This window comes from Nerophis lumbriciformis, linkage group LG06 (genome assembly GCF_033978685.3).
Source record: "Nerophis lumbriciformis linkage group LG06, RoL_Nlum_v2.1, whole genome shotgun sequence".
NCBI classification, from domain to species: domain Eukaryota; kingdom Metazoa; phylum Chordata; class Actinopteri; order Syngnathiformes; family Syngnathidae; genus Nerophis; species Nerophis lumbriciformis.
The window spans coordinates 59,089,992-59,107,371 of record NC_084553.2 but is presented as its reverse complement, the minus strand read 5'-3'; the positions used below and the strand labels follow the sequence as shown (position 1 = coordinate 59,107,371).

General features: G+C 34.9%; 1 long non-coding RNA gene across 1 annotated transcript in view; it reads right to left on the bottom strand.

Moving 5' to 3' along the window:
- Positions 1–8,382: 8,382 nt before the first annotated feature.
- Positions 8,383–17,380, bottom strand: part of LOC133608936 (uncharacterized) — a 73,808-nt gene continuing 64,810 nt past the window's right edge. Inside the window, exon 3 of the long non-coding RNA XR_009815647.1 lies at positions 8,383–8,566. This is a non-coding gene — a long non-coding RNA (uncharacterized lncRNA). The remainder of the gene's footprint in view (positions 8,567–17,380) is intronic.

The window sequence follows — 17,380 nt, the reverse complement described above, 5'->3', positions numbered from 1 at the left end:
TTTCAAACAATTTTAAACAGAAATAGTTCATGAACATTCAGATAAATTCTTCAAAAATACAATGAAAAAAAATTGGCCGGGGGCCGGGCTGTAAATATATATATATACACACACACACATATATTCCTTGCTCACTAATTGACTGAAAGAGCACGCACTTGGCGCGATGAAGTCATGTTATCGATGGGAAAATGCATTTTTAGACAATATGATTTGCTTGAGCGTTGCCTTTTTGCCTTTCCATTAAGAACAATAAACTAGTTTTTAGTGTAAGTTCGCTGGTTTCAAGAACTGAAATGCCGAGCACATATCATTATGTCAAGATAATGGCACTAGCATTTACTTCATTATAGAATATTTTTCAACATATTGAGCAAAAAGGTCTCTTTTTTTTCTTCCTATAAAAGTGCACTTGTTATTAGTGAGAATATACTTATTTAAGGTATTTTTGGGTTCATTGAAGTTAGCTAATTTTACTTGTTTTGGAAAGTCTTGACAAGCCAAATTTTCTTGTTCTATTGGCAGATAATTTTGCTTAGTTCAAATAAAATACTCCTCATTTTTTTTCCTTGTTTTTGAACACTGACTTTTTGCAGTGAAAAAAGTGAAAAATATTATAATGCAAAAACTGAAATCTAAGTAAGATTAGATATCTCAAATAAGGGTGATATTTGCTTATTTTCCATCTGACAAGATAATTCTTCTCACTAAGCAGATTTTATGTTAGAGTGTTTTACTTGTTTTAAGTGTTTTTGTCCTAAATGATCTCAGTAAGATATTACAGCTTGTTGCTGAGATTGTATGACCTATATTGAGTAAAACATGCTTGAAACTAGAATATCAACTGTTGCAAAGCTGTGTCATCAACACTCACAAGTATAAAACTACTTTTTTTAAAGTAATCATTTCTTATTTTAAGCGTTAAACAAAAAATCATGACTTTGACACAATTGTGTCTCATAATTAAACCGACAGTTAATATTTAAACATTTAACATGTGACATTTCTAACAATTTTAAACAGAAATAGTTCATGAACATTCAGATAAATTCTTCAACAATTAAAAAAAATTGGCCGGGGGCCGGGCTGTAAATATATATATATATATATATATATATATATATATATATATATACACACACATATATTCCTCGCTCACTAATTGACTGAAAGAGCACGCACTTGGCGCGATGATGTCATGTTATCGATGGAAGAATGCATTTTTAGACAATATGATTTGCTTGAGCGTTGCCTTTTTGCCTTTCCATTAAGAACAATAAACTAGTTTTTAGTCTAAGTTCGCTGGTTTCAAGAAATGTAATGCCGAGCACATATCATTATGTCAAGATAATGGCACGAGCATTTACTTCATTTAAGAATATTTTTCAACATATTGAGCAAAAAGGTCTCTTTTTTTTCTACCAAGAAAAGTGCACTTGTTATTAGTGAGAATATACTTATTTTAAGGTATTTTTGGGTTCATTGAAGCTAGCTAATTTTACTTGTTTTGGAAAGTCTTGACAAGCCAAATTTTCTTGTTCTATTGGCAGATAATTTTGCTTAGTTCAAATAAAATACCCCTCATTTTTGTATTTTTTTTTCTTGTTTTTGAACACTGACTTTTTGCAGTGAAAAAAGTGAAAAATATCATAATGCAAAAACTGAAATCTAAGTAAGATTAAATATCTCAAATAAGGGTGATATTTGCTTATTTTCCATCTGATAAGATAATTCTTCTCACTAAGCAGATTTTATGTTAGAGTGTTTTACTTGTTTTGAGTGTTTTGGTCCTAAATGATCTCAGTAAGATATTACAGCTTGTTGCTGAGATTGTATGACCTATATTGAGTAAAACATGCTTGAAACTAGAATATCAACTGTTGCGAAGCTGTGTCATCAACACTCACAAGTATAAAACTACTTTTTTAAAGTATTAATTTCTTATTTTAGGCGTTAAACAAAAAATCATGACTTTGACACAATTGTGTCTCATAATTAAACCGACAGTTAATATTTGAACATTTAACATGTGACATTTCAAACAATTTTAAACAGAAATAGTCCATGCACATTCAGGTAAATTCTTCAAAATTACAATGAAAAAAAATTGACCGGGGGCCGGGCTGTAAATATATATATATATATATATATATATACACACACATATATTCCTCGCTCACTAATTAACTGAAAGAGCACGCACTTGGCGCGATGATGTCATGTTATCGATGGAAAAATGCATTTTTAGACAATATGATTTGCTTGAGCGTTGCCTCTTTGCCTTTCCATTAAGAAAAATAAACCAGTTTTTAGTGTAAATTTGCAGGTTTCAAGAAATGTAATGCCGAGCGCATATCATCATGTCAAGATAATGGCACTAGCATTTACTTCATTTAAGAATATTTTTCAACATATTGAGCAAAAAGGTCTCTTTTTTTTTCTACCAAGAAAAGTGCACTTGTTATTAGTGAGACTATTCTTATTTTAAGGTATTTTTGGGTTCATTGAGGTTAGCTAATTTGACTTGTTTTTGGAAAGTCTTGACAAGCCAAATTTTCTTGTTCTATTGGCAGATCATTTTGCTTAGTTCAAATAAAATACCCCTCATTTTTCTATTTTTTTTTCTTGTTTTTGAACACTGACTTTTCGCAGTGTTGAAAGTGAAAAATATCATAATGTCCGCCGCACGCTTTTATTTCTCAGTGGAAAACGTTTGGACACACCTGCTTTTAAAGGCTCGTAGACAGTTTGGGAAGTCTGCGAGTTTTAAAAGCCAGCGTCTGTGTCGCAACCCCCGATCATCATGCTGCACGGGCATTTTTTCAAAGACTCCCGAGAGTTACCAACACTTTATTGTGTTTTATTATTTCACTCTGCAGCTCAAGCCAAAATATATCATGCACTTGAATTTGTGGTTTCATGATGTATGTGCTGTAGTGTGTGTGTGTGTGTGTGTGTGTGTGAGGCAGTGCTGGTGTTTTGTGTATGGACCCATGTGTTTGTGTTGGCCTGAATAAAAGCATGTGTTTGCATTGAGCGCCCGCCAAGAGAGGGAATAGACGCTGTTACCTAACGTGACCCTCTGCTGACCACATGGCGGTGACGGGGGGCTTAAACCTGCAATAAGCCTTTATTTGTACTTTGACCAATAATAGCCGTTTTTCTATGCGCTGCCTCATTAGCATACGTAGTAAAATGTATTTTTATAGTCTGAGAAACAAAACGATATTTCTTCTCTCTACTAAGCCGTCTGATTTTGAACCATTTCAGACCCTCGTTGGTACGTGTTTCATGTCATTAATAACCTTTATTAAAGAAAATGTAACCACTGTTGTTCCACACTGAGAAAAAACAACTATGGATTTTGACTCATTTTAAACCACGGGTGCCCGAACGTTTTGTCTCCGAGGGACAAAGTGTAAATGTGCCAATTGTGCAAGGGCCAAACAGTGATTGTTAGCACGCAACACAACTATTTATTGGCATACAACTGTGTTTACTCTTTTTAAATCAAAATGACAAAAGAAAGTACCCAAATGACCCTGATCAAAAGTTGACATACCCCAGTGACTTTGATCTGATAACATGCACAAAAGTTGACACAAACAGGTTTGAATGGCTAATCAAGGTTCCAATCCTCACCTGTGACTTGTTTGTTTGTAATGAATGTGTGTGTATAAAAGGTCAGTGAGTTTCTGGGCTTCTGACAGACCAATGCATCTTTCATCCAGTGCTGCACACATGTTTCTGGATTCTGAGTCATGGGGAAGGCAAAAGAATTGTCAAAGGATCTGCGAGAAAAGGTAATTGAACTGCATAAAACAGGAAAGGGGTATAAAAAGATATCCAAGGAATTGAGAATGCCAATCAGCAGTGTTCAAACGCTGATTAAGAAGTGGAAAATGAGGGATTCAGGTAGACCAGCAAAGATTTCAGCCACAACTGCCAGGAAAATTGTTCAAGATGGAAAGAAAAATCCACAAATAACTTCAGCTGAAATACAGGACTCTCTGAAAAATGGTGGTGTGGCTGTTTCAAGATGCACAATAAGGAGGCACTTGAAGAAAAATAGGCTGCATGGTCGAGTCGCCAGAAGAAAGCCATTTCTGCGCAAATGTCACAAAGTATCCCGCTTACATTACGCCAAACAGCACAGAGACAAGCCTCAAAACTTCTGGAACAAAGTCATTTGGAGTGATGGCTTTCTTCTGGGGACTCGACCATGCAGCCCATTTTTCTTCAAGTGCCTCCTTATTGTGCATCTTGAAACCGCCACACCACAATTTTTCAGAGAGTCCTGTATTTCAGCTTCATTTGTGTTTTATGTAGTTAATTTCCATTTTTTGTAGTTCATTTGTGTTTTTTATAGTTCATTTGTGTTTTTTGTAGTTCATTTGTGTTTTATGTAGTTAATTTACGTTTTTGTAATTCATTTGTGTTTTTTTATAGTTCATTTGTGTTTTTTTGTAGTTCATTTGTGTTTTATGTAGTTACTTTACGTTTTTGTAGTTTATTTGTTTTTTATAGTTCATTTGTGTTTTTGTAGTTCATTTGTGTTTTATGTAGTTAATTTATGTTTTTGTAGTTCATTTGTGTTTTTGTAGTTCATTTGTGTTTTATGTAGTTATTTTATGTTTATTGTAGTTAATTTGTGTTTTTGTAGTTTATTTGTGTTTTTTGTAGTTAATTTGTGTTTTTGTAGTTTATTTGTGTTTTTTGTAGTACATTTCTGTTTTTGTAGTTCATCTGTTTTTGTATTTTGTTTGTGTTTTTGTAGTTCATTTGTGTTTTTTGTGGTCCATTTGTGTTTTATTTAGTCTAATATTTTTGTGTTTAATTTGTGTTTTTTGAAGTTCATTTGTGTTTTTGTAGTTCATCTGTTTTTGTTGTTCGTTTTTTGATTTTGTAGTTATTTGTGTTTTGTAGTTAATTTGTGGATTGTTTTGGTTCATTTGTGTTTTTTGTGCATATTTGTGTTTTATGTGTTTCCATTTGTGTTTTTGTAGTTAATTTGTGACTTTTGTTGCTCATTTGTGTTTTTTTGTAGTTAATTAGTTAAAGTTTAAGTTAAAGTACCAATGATTGTCACACACACACTAGGTGTGGTGAAATTTGTCCTCTGCATTTGACCCATCCCCTTGTTCACCCCTTGGGAGGTGAGGAGAGCAGTGGGCAGCAGCGGTGGCCGCGCCCGGGAAAAAAATAGTTTTTTGTAGTTAATTTTTGTTGTTGTTTATAGTTAATTTGTGTTTTTGTTGTTGTTTATTTGTGTTTTTTGTAATTCATTTGTCTTTTTTTGTTGTTTATTTTAGTTTTTTTGTAGTTAATTTGAGTTTTTGTTGTTGTTCATTTGTGTTTTTGGTAGTTTATTTGTGTTTTTGTAGTTCATTTGTATTTATGTAGTTAATTTATGTTTTTTGTAGTTTATATGTGTTTGTATGCATTTGTGTTTTCGTTGTTCATCTGTTTTTGCAGTTAATTTGTGTTTTTTGTAGTGTAATGTTTTTGTGTTTAATTTGCGTTTTGTAGTTCATCTGTTTTTGTAGTTTATTTGTGTTTTTGTAGTTCATTTGCGTTTTATTTAGTTTACCTTTTTGGAGTTCATTGTTGTTTTATTTAGTTTACCTTTTTGGAGTTCATTGTTGTTTTACAGCGTGGCGCAGTGGAAGAGTGGCCGTGCGCAACCCGAGGGTCCCTGGTTCAATCCCCACCTAGTACCAACCTCGTCATGTCCGTTGTGTCCTGAGCAAGACACTTCACCCTTGCTCCTGATGGCTGCTGGTTAGCGCCTTGCATGGCAGCTCCCTCCATCAGTGTGTGAATGTGTGTGTGAATGGGTAAATGTGGAAGTAGTGTCAAAGCGCTTTGAGTACCTTGAAGGTAGAAAAGCGCTATATAAGTAAAACCCATTTATCATTTATTTAGTTTAACGTTTTTGTGTTTAACTGGTGTTTTTGTTGTTCATTTTTGTTTATGTAGTTATTTTATATTTGTGTAGTTAATTTATGTTTTGTAATTAATTTTTTTGGTAGTTCATTTTTGTTTTTTGTATTTCATCTTTTTTGTTGTTTATTTGTGTGTATGTAGTTCATTTGTGTTTTTTGTAGTTCATTTGTTATTTGTGTAGTTTATTAATGTTTTTGTGGTTAATTTGTGTTTTTTTAGTTAATTGTTTTTTTTGTACTTTATTTGTGTTTTTGTAGTTTCTTTGCGTTGTTTGTAGTCCATTTGTATTTTTTTTTATATGCAGAAGTAAGTCCAACTTCCTGTTTGTTGCATCAAGCTGAGGCCTGACAACATGTCAAATGCGACCTCTAAAAAGCGACACAACAAAGCGCCTTTTGTTTCTTTCCATTTAGTCATTAGAAAAAAAACAAAGCCGGGTCGTCGTGAAGCGAGTGAAAAATAACGTGGATTTTCAGCGCAATAAAAAGTGTCGAAGGCTCAACGGAGTTAATAACTTGCAGCTTTTTCAGCAAGAAAGAAAGACTGAAGCATGATGCAATAAGTCCTTGTGTTTTATTGAAGGGCTTACAAGCCGTCTGTCTGTGTAAACGCTCGCATGCATTACTGCCGCCATATTTCACTCCTACTATATGAAACTCAGGCAAACGCCAGGCAGATAAAGCCTTTGTAGCGCGTGTGTTCCATCTTCTCGCCAGCAAAAAAAAAATGGTCAAAAAAGACCTACGTCTCTTCTGCGCCTTCTCCTGACTGTCACTTCTTTCCATTTGTGTCGTAAAAAGGTCTAATATGTTCATCGTGTTGTTGCTTTTTAATAACAAATAGCGTTTTTGCTTGGCCAACAACCCTCAGTTTTGTGTTCAATGATGACCTTTTATGCAGAACAGTCATTGGTCGGTCTACACGTCAACCACTATGTGCTGCACTGTGTTGGTCAGTCGACATGGCATTGATTACACAGTGTGCAGTGATTGGCTGGCTTGTCCCTTTTACTTAATACAGTCATTGGCCAGTCTACATGTCAATGATTACACAGTGTGCATGAATTAGCTGGCATGGCTCTTCTGCATTATGCGGTCACTGGTCAGTCTACACGTCATTGATTAATTGGCTGGCATGTTTCTTACATAATTAGTCAGTTTACATGTCAATGATTAAATTGTGTATATTCATTGGCTGGCATGTTTTTCCCACCTGATGCAGTCATTGGTCAGTCTACATGTCAATGAATATACAGTGTAAGGTGATTGGCTGGCTTTCCCCCCCCCCCCCACTTAATGCAGCAATGGGATATCGGACTTTCTGCTCCGCCGCTCCCAGCCTGTGGAACGCTCTCCCTGACCACCTGAGGGCACCACAGACTGTGGATGCTTTTAAAAAAAGGATTAAAACCCCTTATTTTTAAAAAAGCCTTTTTTTTTTTAGATATATGCATACTAGTTCTAGCTATTTGGCTGTTCTAGTTTTTATTTTTATTTTATTTTTTATGATCTTTTTATTTTTATTTTTTTTAATACACTGTAGCACTTTGAGGTTGTTTACTCAATGTAAATTGCTTTTTACAAATAAAATCTATTATTATTTATTAATGCAGCCATTGGTCAGTGGACATGTCAATGATTACATAGTATACATCAATTGACTGGTATGTTTTCCACTTTATGTAGTCATTGGTCAGTCAACATTTCAATTAATAAACAATGTACATTAATAAGCTGACATGTCTCTTCTGCTTCATGCAGTCATTGGTCAGTCTACATGTCAATGAATAAACAATGTACATAAATTGGCTGGCATGTCTCTTTGGCTTCATGCAGTCATTGGTCAGTCTAAATGTCAATGATTACACAGTGTTAATTATTTGGCTGGCACGTCTCCTCTGCTTTATCCAGTCATTGGTCAGTCTACATGTCAATGATTACACAGTGTACATTATTTGACTAGCATGTTTTTTCCACTCAATGCAGTCATTGGTCAGTCTACATGTCAATGATTACACAGTGTTAATTAATTGGCTGGCATGTCTCCTCGGCTTTATCCAGTTATTGGTCATTCTACATGTCAATGATAACACAGTGTACATTAATTGGCTGGCATGCTTTTTCTGCTTCATGCGGTCATTGGTCTGTCTACATGTCAATGATTAAACAGGTGTATATTATATGGCTTGCATGTTTCTTCTACTTAATGCAGTCATTGGTCAGTCGACATGTCAACGATTACACAGTGTAAGGTGATTGGCCAGCATGCTTCTTCTACTTAATGCAGTCGTTGGTCAGTCTGCAAGTAAATGATTACATTCCGCACATGAACTAGAAATGGTTTTATGATGAATTGTTTTTATTAGTATTAATATTACTGTCATTTTAAAAAAAGTAATAAAAAATGAATTGTGAGTTGTCTTAAACTTTTGCTGAGTGGTTTATTAGTAATATGTTTACTGCTATTTCTTATTTTCCTGTAAGAATGTTCAAGCTGGAAAGGTTGAGCAATACGTTGTGTTGTACTTTGGCTCCGATTCCATGGTAGAGGACTTACTTCCATCCGCATTACCTTCTTTTTGGCTCCCACTCTGTAGGAAGTGTCAAGAAGACGAATCAGCCTGAAGAAATTGTGGTCATTTGTAAGCAAGAAAAGTTCATTTCTCCTCAAGTCCTGAATATGACTGCTTCCAGTAAACTATCCTCCCTCCACCTTCTGCCAAATTAGACAATTTCCTTCATACGTGCGTATTGTGTGTGTGTGTGTGTGTGTGTGTGTGTGTGTTCTTGTATTTCTACCCTTCTTGAGACATCAACAAGGAAAAGTAGCTTCCATATGAGGAGGTGTGAACAAGTTAGGACATAATTCATGGTCCCAATACGGAAAACCATTGCATCTAATAGATAATGTCTCATTTGCACCCTGGTGGTGAGATCTATCAAAATGAGGGTGTGTCGCTTTTAAAAGTGCTCCCCCTCTGGTCAACATATGTAATAACACGTGTGTGTGTAAGAAATTGAAATGCGTCCCCTTTCGCCAAAATGAATTAAACAAAAAAACAATTATATAGAGACATACTGTAATAACTTGAAGTAAATAATGAAGATTAAAAAACAATTACAAACAAAAAATTCAACAACAAAAAAATTAACTAAAACAGTCATTTTCTCACAATGTGTCGACTTTTTTCTTATAAAATTGGAAATAATTTCTCATATTCTTTCCTTTACTGTAATATTGCAATATTTTCTCGTAAAATCATAACTTTTTTTTAATGTAAAATTATTACTTTTTTTTTATCGTAAAATTATTACTTTTGAATGCAAAATGGCGACATTTGTCATACAAAATCCTGACTTTTATCACAATATTGCCAATTTTTTTTGTTGTTGTTGTAAAATAGTGACATTTTTGGAGAAAAATTATGACTTTTGTCATAATTTTGCCAAGTAAAATTTCGATTATTATTATAATATCGCCAACATTTTTAAGTTTGTCGAGTAAAATTACGACTCTTTTCATAAAATTGCCAAAATGTTAAGCCTTTTCTAGTAAAATTCCAACTTATATCATAATATTGCACAAATGTTCAGTTCTTCTTGTAAAATTTTAACTTGCGTTGAGTAAAATGACGACTTTTATTATAATACTGCCAAAATTCTACGTTTTTCTTGTGAAATTCCAACTCATTTTTCACTACAAGCTTTTTTATATTTGCATAGGATGTATGTATTAATAATGTTGTAAATACAAATCTTTATATATCTAGAAAGGGTGGTCCTAAAGAGGCAGGCATTATTCGGAGGTCTCATGAAGGTAACAAATACAAAAATGTGCGTGTGTGTGTGTTTGTTCTTGTACTTAGACCCTTCTTGAGACATCAACAAGGAAAAGTAGCTTCCATATGAGGAGAAGTGAACAAGTTAGGACATAAATCATGGTCCCAATACGGAAAACCATTGCATCTAATAGAGAATGTCTCATTTGCACCCTGGTGGTGAAATCTATCAAAATGAGGGTGGTCCTTTTGCAAATTGACTGTGTGTCGGTTTTAAAAGTGCTCCCCCTCTGGCCAACATATGTAATAACACGTGTGTGTAAGAAATTGAATTGCGTCCCCTTTGGCCAAAATTAATTAAACAAAAAAAAAATGTATATATAGACATACTGTAATAACTTGAAGTAAGTAATGAAGATTAAAAAACATTTACAAACAAAAAATTCAACAACAAAAAAATGAACTAAAACAGTAATTTTCTCACAATGTGTCGACTTTTTTCTTTTAAAATTGGAAACAATTTTTCATATTCTTTCCGTTTCTGTAATATTGCAATTTTTTCTCGTAAAATTATTACTTTTTGTTATTGTAAACATTTTACTTTTGAATGCAAAATGGCGACATTTGTCATGTAAAATCCTGACTTTTATCACAATATTGCCAATTTTTTTTGTTGTTCTTGTAAAATAGTGACATTTTTGGAGAAAAATTATGACTTTTGTCATAATTTTGCCAAGTGAAATTCCGATTATTATTATAATATCGCCATCATTTTTAAGTTTTCTTATAAAATTGTGACTTTTGTCGAGTAAAATTACCATTCGTTTCATAAAATTGCCAAAATGTTAAGCTTTTTCTGGTAAAATTCTAACTTTTATCATAATATTGCACAAATGTTCAGTTCTTCTTGTAAAATTTTAACTTGCATGGAGTAAAATGACGACTTTTATTATAATACTGCCAAAATTCTAAGTTTTTCTTGTGAAATTCCAACTAATTTTTCACAACAAGCTTTTAAGGCAAGCATTATTCGGAGGTCTCATGAAGGGAAGAAATACAAGAATGTGTTTGTGTGTGTGTTTGTTTTTGTATTTCTACCTTCTGGAGACATCAACAAAAAAAGTAGCTTCCATATGAGGAGGTGTGAACAAGTTAATACATAAATCATAGTCCCAGTACGGAAAACCATTGCATCTAATAGAGAATGTCTCATTTGCACCCCTGGTGGTGAAATCTATCAAAATGAGGGTGGTCCCAAAAAGGAGGGCTTTTGCAAATTGACTGTGTGTCGGTTTAAAAAGTGCTCCCCCTCTGGTCAACATATGAAATAACAAGTGTGTGTGTAAAAATTTGAAGTGCTCCCCTTCTGGCCAACATATGTAATAACAAGTGTGTGTAAGAAATTGAAATGCGCCCCCTTTGGCCAAAATTAATTAAACAAAAAAACAATTATATAGAGACATACTGTAATAAATAATGAAGATTAAAAACCAATTACAAACAAAAAATTCAACAACAAAAAAAAATTAACTAAAAGCAGACTTTTTCCTCACAATGTGTCGACTTTTTTCTTATAAAATTGGAAACAATTTCTTATTATTTCTGTTTATGTATTATTGCAATATTTTCTTGTAAAATTATTACTTTTTTTAATGATAAATTATTACTTTTGAATGCAAAATGGCGACATTTGTCATATAAAATCCTGACTTTTATCACAATATTGCCAATTGTTTTTTTTGTTCTTGTAAAATAGTGAAATTTTTGGAGAAAAATTATGACTTTTGTCATAATTTTGCCAAGTAAAATTCCGATTATTATTATAGTGTCGCCAACATTTTTACATTTTCTTATAAAATTGTGACTTTTATTGAGTAAAATTACGACTCGTTTCATAAAATTGCCAAAATGTTAAGCTTTGTCTTGTAAAATTGCGACTGCTTTGAGTAAAATTCCAAATTTTATCATAGTATTGCACACATGTTCAGTTTTTCTTGTAAAGTTTTAACTTGCGTTGAGTAGAATGACGACTTTTATTATAACACTGCCAAAATATGGTCCTAAAGAGGCAGGCATTATTCGGAGATCTCAAGAAGGTAAGAAATACAAGAATGTGTGTGTGTGTGTGTGTGTGTGTGTGTGTGTGTGTGTGTGTGTGTGTGTGTGTGTGTGTGTGTGTGTGTGTGTGTGTGTGTGTGTGTGTGTGTGTGTGTGTGTTGTTGACAGGTTTTCCCCAGCCAGTGAAGGATGCTTTGTTTTCTTTCTTTCGTAACTTATCAACATATTTCATTTCTAGTCGTGTTACTTCACTCATGTTTAAAAATAGAACACTCTTTTAAAACACTCTCTTGGAAAACAACGGAGTGATATTAAGAGCCGTTTACTTCTACACTCGTCTTCTTATTGTTACTTTTTTTTACAAGTGTAAAAAGAAGTTAGCGGCCATTGCCGAGTGAAACGCTAACACATTGATTACAAGTGACAACGCGTACAGAAGCCAGCTTGTTGCTGGCATGTGACTAGCAGTCATTGACCAGTCTACCATTTCAATCGTTACTTTACCACAGCGATTCTAACAGTCATTGATCAGTCTGATTATCAACCATCATGCCCGATACAGTGATTAATGTATAGGTTTCTTCAATTTCATCAAGTCATTGGTCAGTCTGCATGTCAAGCATTACTCTCACTGTAGTGATTGGTGTATTAGTCTCTTCAACTTTATCCAGTCATTGGTCAATCTGCATGTCAGCCATCATGCTCAATGTAGTGACTGGTGTATCAGTCATTGGTCAATCATCATTCTCAATGTAGTGATTGTGGTATTAGTCTCTTCAGGTTTATCAAGTCATTGGTGAATCTGCACAGCAACCATCATGTTTAATGTAGTGATTGTGGTATTAGTCTATTCAAGTTAATCAAGTCATTGGTCAATCTGCATATCAACCATCATGTTTAATGTAGTGATTGGTGTATTAGTCTCGCCAACTTTATCAAGTCATTGGTCAACCATCATGCTTAATGTGGTGATTGTGGTATTAGTCTCTTCAAGTTAATCAAGCCATTGGTCAGTCTGCATGCATGTCAACCACCATGCTTAATCAAGTCCTTGATCAGTCTCAATATCAATCATCATGCCCGAATCAGTGATTGATGTATAAGTTTATTCAACTTGATCAAGTCATTGGTTAGTCTGCATGTCAACCATCATGCTTATCGTAGAGATTGGTGTAGTTGTCTCTTCAACTTTATCAAGTCATTGGTCAATCTGCATGTCAATCCTCAGTCTTATTGTAGTGATTGGCGTATTAGTCTATTCAACTTTATCAAGTCATTGTTCAATCTGGATGTCAATCATCATGCTTATTGTAGTGATTGGTGTATTAGTCTCTTCAACTTAATCAAGTCCTTGATCAGTCTCAATATCAATCATCATGCCCGATACAGTGATTGATGTATACGTTTCTTCAACTTCATTAAGTCATTGGTCAGTCTGCATGTCAACTATCATGCTTATCGTAGAGATTGGTGTAGTTGTCTCTTCAACTTTATCAAGTCATTGGTCAATCTGCATGTCAATCCTCAGGCTTATTGTAGTGATTGGTGTATTAGTCTATTGAACTTGATCAAGTCATTGGTCAAACTGGATGTCAATCATCATGTTTATTGTAGTGATTGGTGTATTAGTCTCTTCAACTTAATCAAGCCCTTGATCAGTCTCAATATCAATCATCATGACTGATACAGTGATTGATGTATACGTTTCTTCAAATGTATCAAGTCATTGGTAGGTCAGCATGTCAACCATTAACCTCAATGTCGTGATTGGTGTGTTAGTCTTTTCAACGTTATCAAGTCTTTGGTCAATCTGCATGTAGCCTATCATGCTCAATGTACTGGTGGGTCTATTAGTCTCCTCAACTTTTATCAAGTCATTGGTCAATCATCATGCTTAATGTAGTGTTGATGTATTAAGCTCGTCAAGTTATCAGTCAATCCGCATGTCAACCACTATTGCTAAGGTAGTGATTGTGGTATCAGTCTTGTCGACTTTATTAAGTCGTTGGTCCACATCATGCTAGATGTAGTGATTGTGGTATTAGTCTCTAAAAGTTTATCAAGTCATTGGTTATCAAGTCATTATCCTTGATGTAGTGATTGTGGAATTAGTCTCGTCAACTTTATCAAGTCATTGGTCAACATCATCCTTGATGTAGTGATTGTGATATTAGTCTCGTCAACTTTATCAAGTCATTGGTCAACACCATCCTTGATGTAGTGATTGTGGTATTAGTCTCGTCAACTTTATCAAGTCATTGGTCAACATCATCCTTGATGTAGTGATTGTGGTATTAGTCTCGTCAACTTTATCAAGTCATTGGTCATCATCATGCTAGATGTAGTGGTTGTGGTATTAGTGTCTTCAAATTTATCAAGTCATGGGTCAGTCTGCATGTCAATCATCATGCTTATTGTAGAGATTGTTGTATTAGTCTCTTCAACTTTATCAGTTATTGATCAGTCTCAATACCAATCATGTTTAATACAGTGATTGATGTGTAAGTCTCTCCAACTTTATCAAGTCATTGGTCAATTTGCATGTTTTTTATTACCCTAAAATCCATCAACTGGTTGCAATGTCTCCTACACTCGATGCAGTCACTGGCCCGTCTACATGTCAATCATTGTGCATCGATAGTTCAGCATGTCAATCCATTACAAGTGATCAACTGGCATGTTTATCCCACTTTATGCTGTCACTGATCGGTCTAAATGTGAATTGTTACACAATGTACTGTGTTGGCTAGTCTCGCTACCTTGATCATGTCATTGGTCAGTCAACATGTCAATCGTTACATGTGGCACAGTTGCTGTTCGATCTACATGTCGATTACTATGCACATTACAGCGATTGGCTTCTATGTCTCTTCCACTCCATGGAGTCATTGGCCTGTCTGCATGTCGGTCACAGTATGTAGAGTGATTAACTGGCATGTTCCTCCCACTTAATTACACTCATTTCAGTGATTGGTTGCCATGTCTCTTTCATTCCATGCAGTCACTGGCCAGTCTGGCATGTTTCTTCAACTTTATGCGGTCACTGATTGGTCGAAATGTGAATCGTTAGGCAATGTACCTTATTTGGTTAATCTCGCCACCATGGTCAGGTCATTGGTCAGTCAACATGTCAATCATTACATGTAGCACAGTCGTCGGTCCATCCACATGTCAATTATTATACAAATTACAGCAATTGGCTGCCATGCCTCTTCCACTCCATGGAGTCATTGGTCAGTCTGCATGTCAGTCATAATGCATTGATGTGAATCGTTACAAGCGGCGCAGTGATTGGCTGGCATGTTTCTCCCACTTTCAGTGCACAAACTACAGTGGTTGGTTGTCGTGTCGCTTCATGGAGTCATTGGCCAGTCTACATGTCAATTCATATGTGCAGCGCAATAATCAATCACAATGCCATCCCTGTGTCATAAAAATGGTCAGTGGACACAGTGACGGTTAGGAACGTCTCTTACGATTCATGCAGTCATTGGTCAGTCTACATCATTACAAGCAGCAGTGTTTGGCATCTTAAACAGTTTGGAAGGCGTTTTGCTCTTAATTTTCACTTCATTGTTACACCTTTTCTGTTTGTGTCCCCACTCATGCATTCATTGGTCGGTCTACATTATTACAAGCAGCACAATGTTTGGCGTCTTAAACAGTTTCTGTTGGAATCCCCATTCATGCAGTCATTGTTCAGTCTACATCATTACAAGCAGCACAGTGTTTGTTTAAATGAGGCGTTTGAAACAGTTTGGAAGGTGCTCTACTCTTAATTTTCACTTCTTAATTTTCTGTTTGTATCCCTTTTCACGCAGTCATTGTTCAGTCTACATCATTACAAGCAGCACTGTGTTTCTTTAAATAAGGTGTCTTAAACAGCTTGGAAGGCTTTTTGCTCTTAATTTCCACTTCATTGCTACAACTTTTCTCTTTGTATCCCCATTCATGCAGTCATTGTTCAGTCTAAATCATTACAAACTGCTCAGTGTTTGTTTAAATGAGGCGTCTTAAACAGTTTGGAAGGTGTTTTGCTCTTAATGTTCACCTCATTCTTACAACTTTTCTGTTTGTAACCCCACTCATGCAGTCATTGTTCGGTCTATACCATTACAAGCAGCACCGTGTTTGTTTAAATGAGGCGTCTTAAACAGTTTGGAAGGTGTTTTACTCTTAATTTTCACCTCATTCTTACAACTTTTCTGTTTGTATCCCTTTTCATGCAGTCATTGTTCAGTCTACATCATTACAAGCAGCAGTGTTTATTTAAATGAGGCATCTTAAACAGTTTGGAAGGTGTTTTACGCTTAATTTTCACTTCATTGCTACAACTTTTCTGTTTATATTCCCACTCATGCAGTCATTGTTCAGTCTACATAATTACAAACAGCACAGTGTTTGTTTAAACGAGGCGTCTTAAACAGTTTGGAAGGTGTTTTGCTCTTAATTTTCACCTCATTGTTACAACTTTTCTGTTTGTATCGCCACTCATGCAGTCATTGTTCAGTCTACACCATTACAAGGAGCACAGAGTTTGTTTAAATGAGGCATCTTAAACAGTTTGGAAGGTGTTATGCTCTTAATTTTCACCTCATTCTTACAACTTTTCTGTTTGTATCCCTTTTCATGCAGTCATTGTTCAGTCTACATCATTACAAGCAGCAGTGTTTATTTAAATGAGGCATCTTGAACAGTTTGGAAGATGTTTTACTCTTAATTTTCACTTAATTATTAAACCTTTTCTGTTTGTAACCCCACTCATGCAGTCATTGTTCAGTCTACATCATTATAAGCTGCACAGCGTTTGTTTAAATGAGACGTCTTAAACAGTTTGTAAGGTGTTTTGCTCTTAATGTTCACCTCATTCTTACAACTTTTCTGTTTGTAACCCCACTCATGCAGTCATTGTTCAGTCTACATCATTACAAGCTGCACAGCGTTTGTTTAAATGAGGCGTCTTAAACAGTTTGGAAGGTGTTTTACTCTTAATTTTCACCCCATTCTTACAATTTTTCTGTTTGTATCCCTTTTCATGCAGCCATTGTTCAGTCTACATCATTACAAGCAGCAGTGTTTATTTAAATGAGGCGTCTTAAACAGTTTGGAAGGTGTTTTACTCTTAATTTTCACTTCTTTGTTACACCTTTTCCTTTTGTGTACCCATTCATGCAGTCATTTATCAGTCTACATCATTACAAGCTGCACAGTGTTTGTTTAAATGAGGCGTCTTAAACAGTTTGGAAGGTGTTTTGCTCTTAATTTCCACCTCATTCTTACAACTTTTCTGTTTGTATCCCTTTTCATGCAGTCATTGTTCAGTCTACATCATTACAAACTGCACAGTGTTTGTTTAAATGAGGCATCTTAAACAGTTTGGAAGGTGTTTTGCTCTTAATTTTCACTTCTTTGTTACACCTTTTCCTTTTGTGTACCCATTTATGCAGTCATTGTTCAGTCTACATCATTACAAGCTGCACAGTGTTTGTTTAAACGAGGCGTCTCAAACAGTTTGGAAGGTGTTTTACTCTTAATTTTCACTTAATTATTAAACCTTTTTTGTTTGTAACCCCACTCATGCAGTCATTGTTCAGTCTA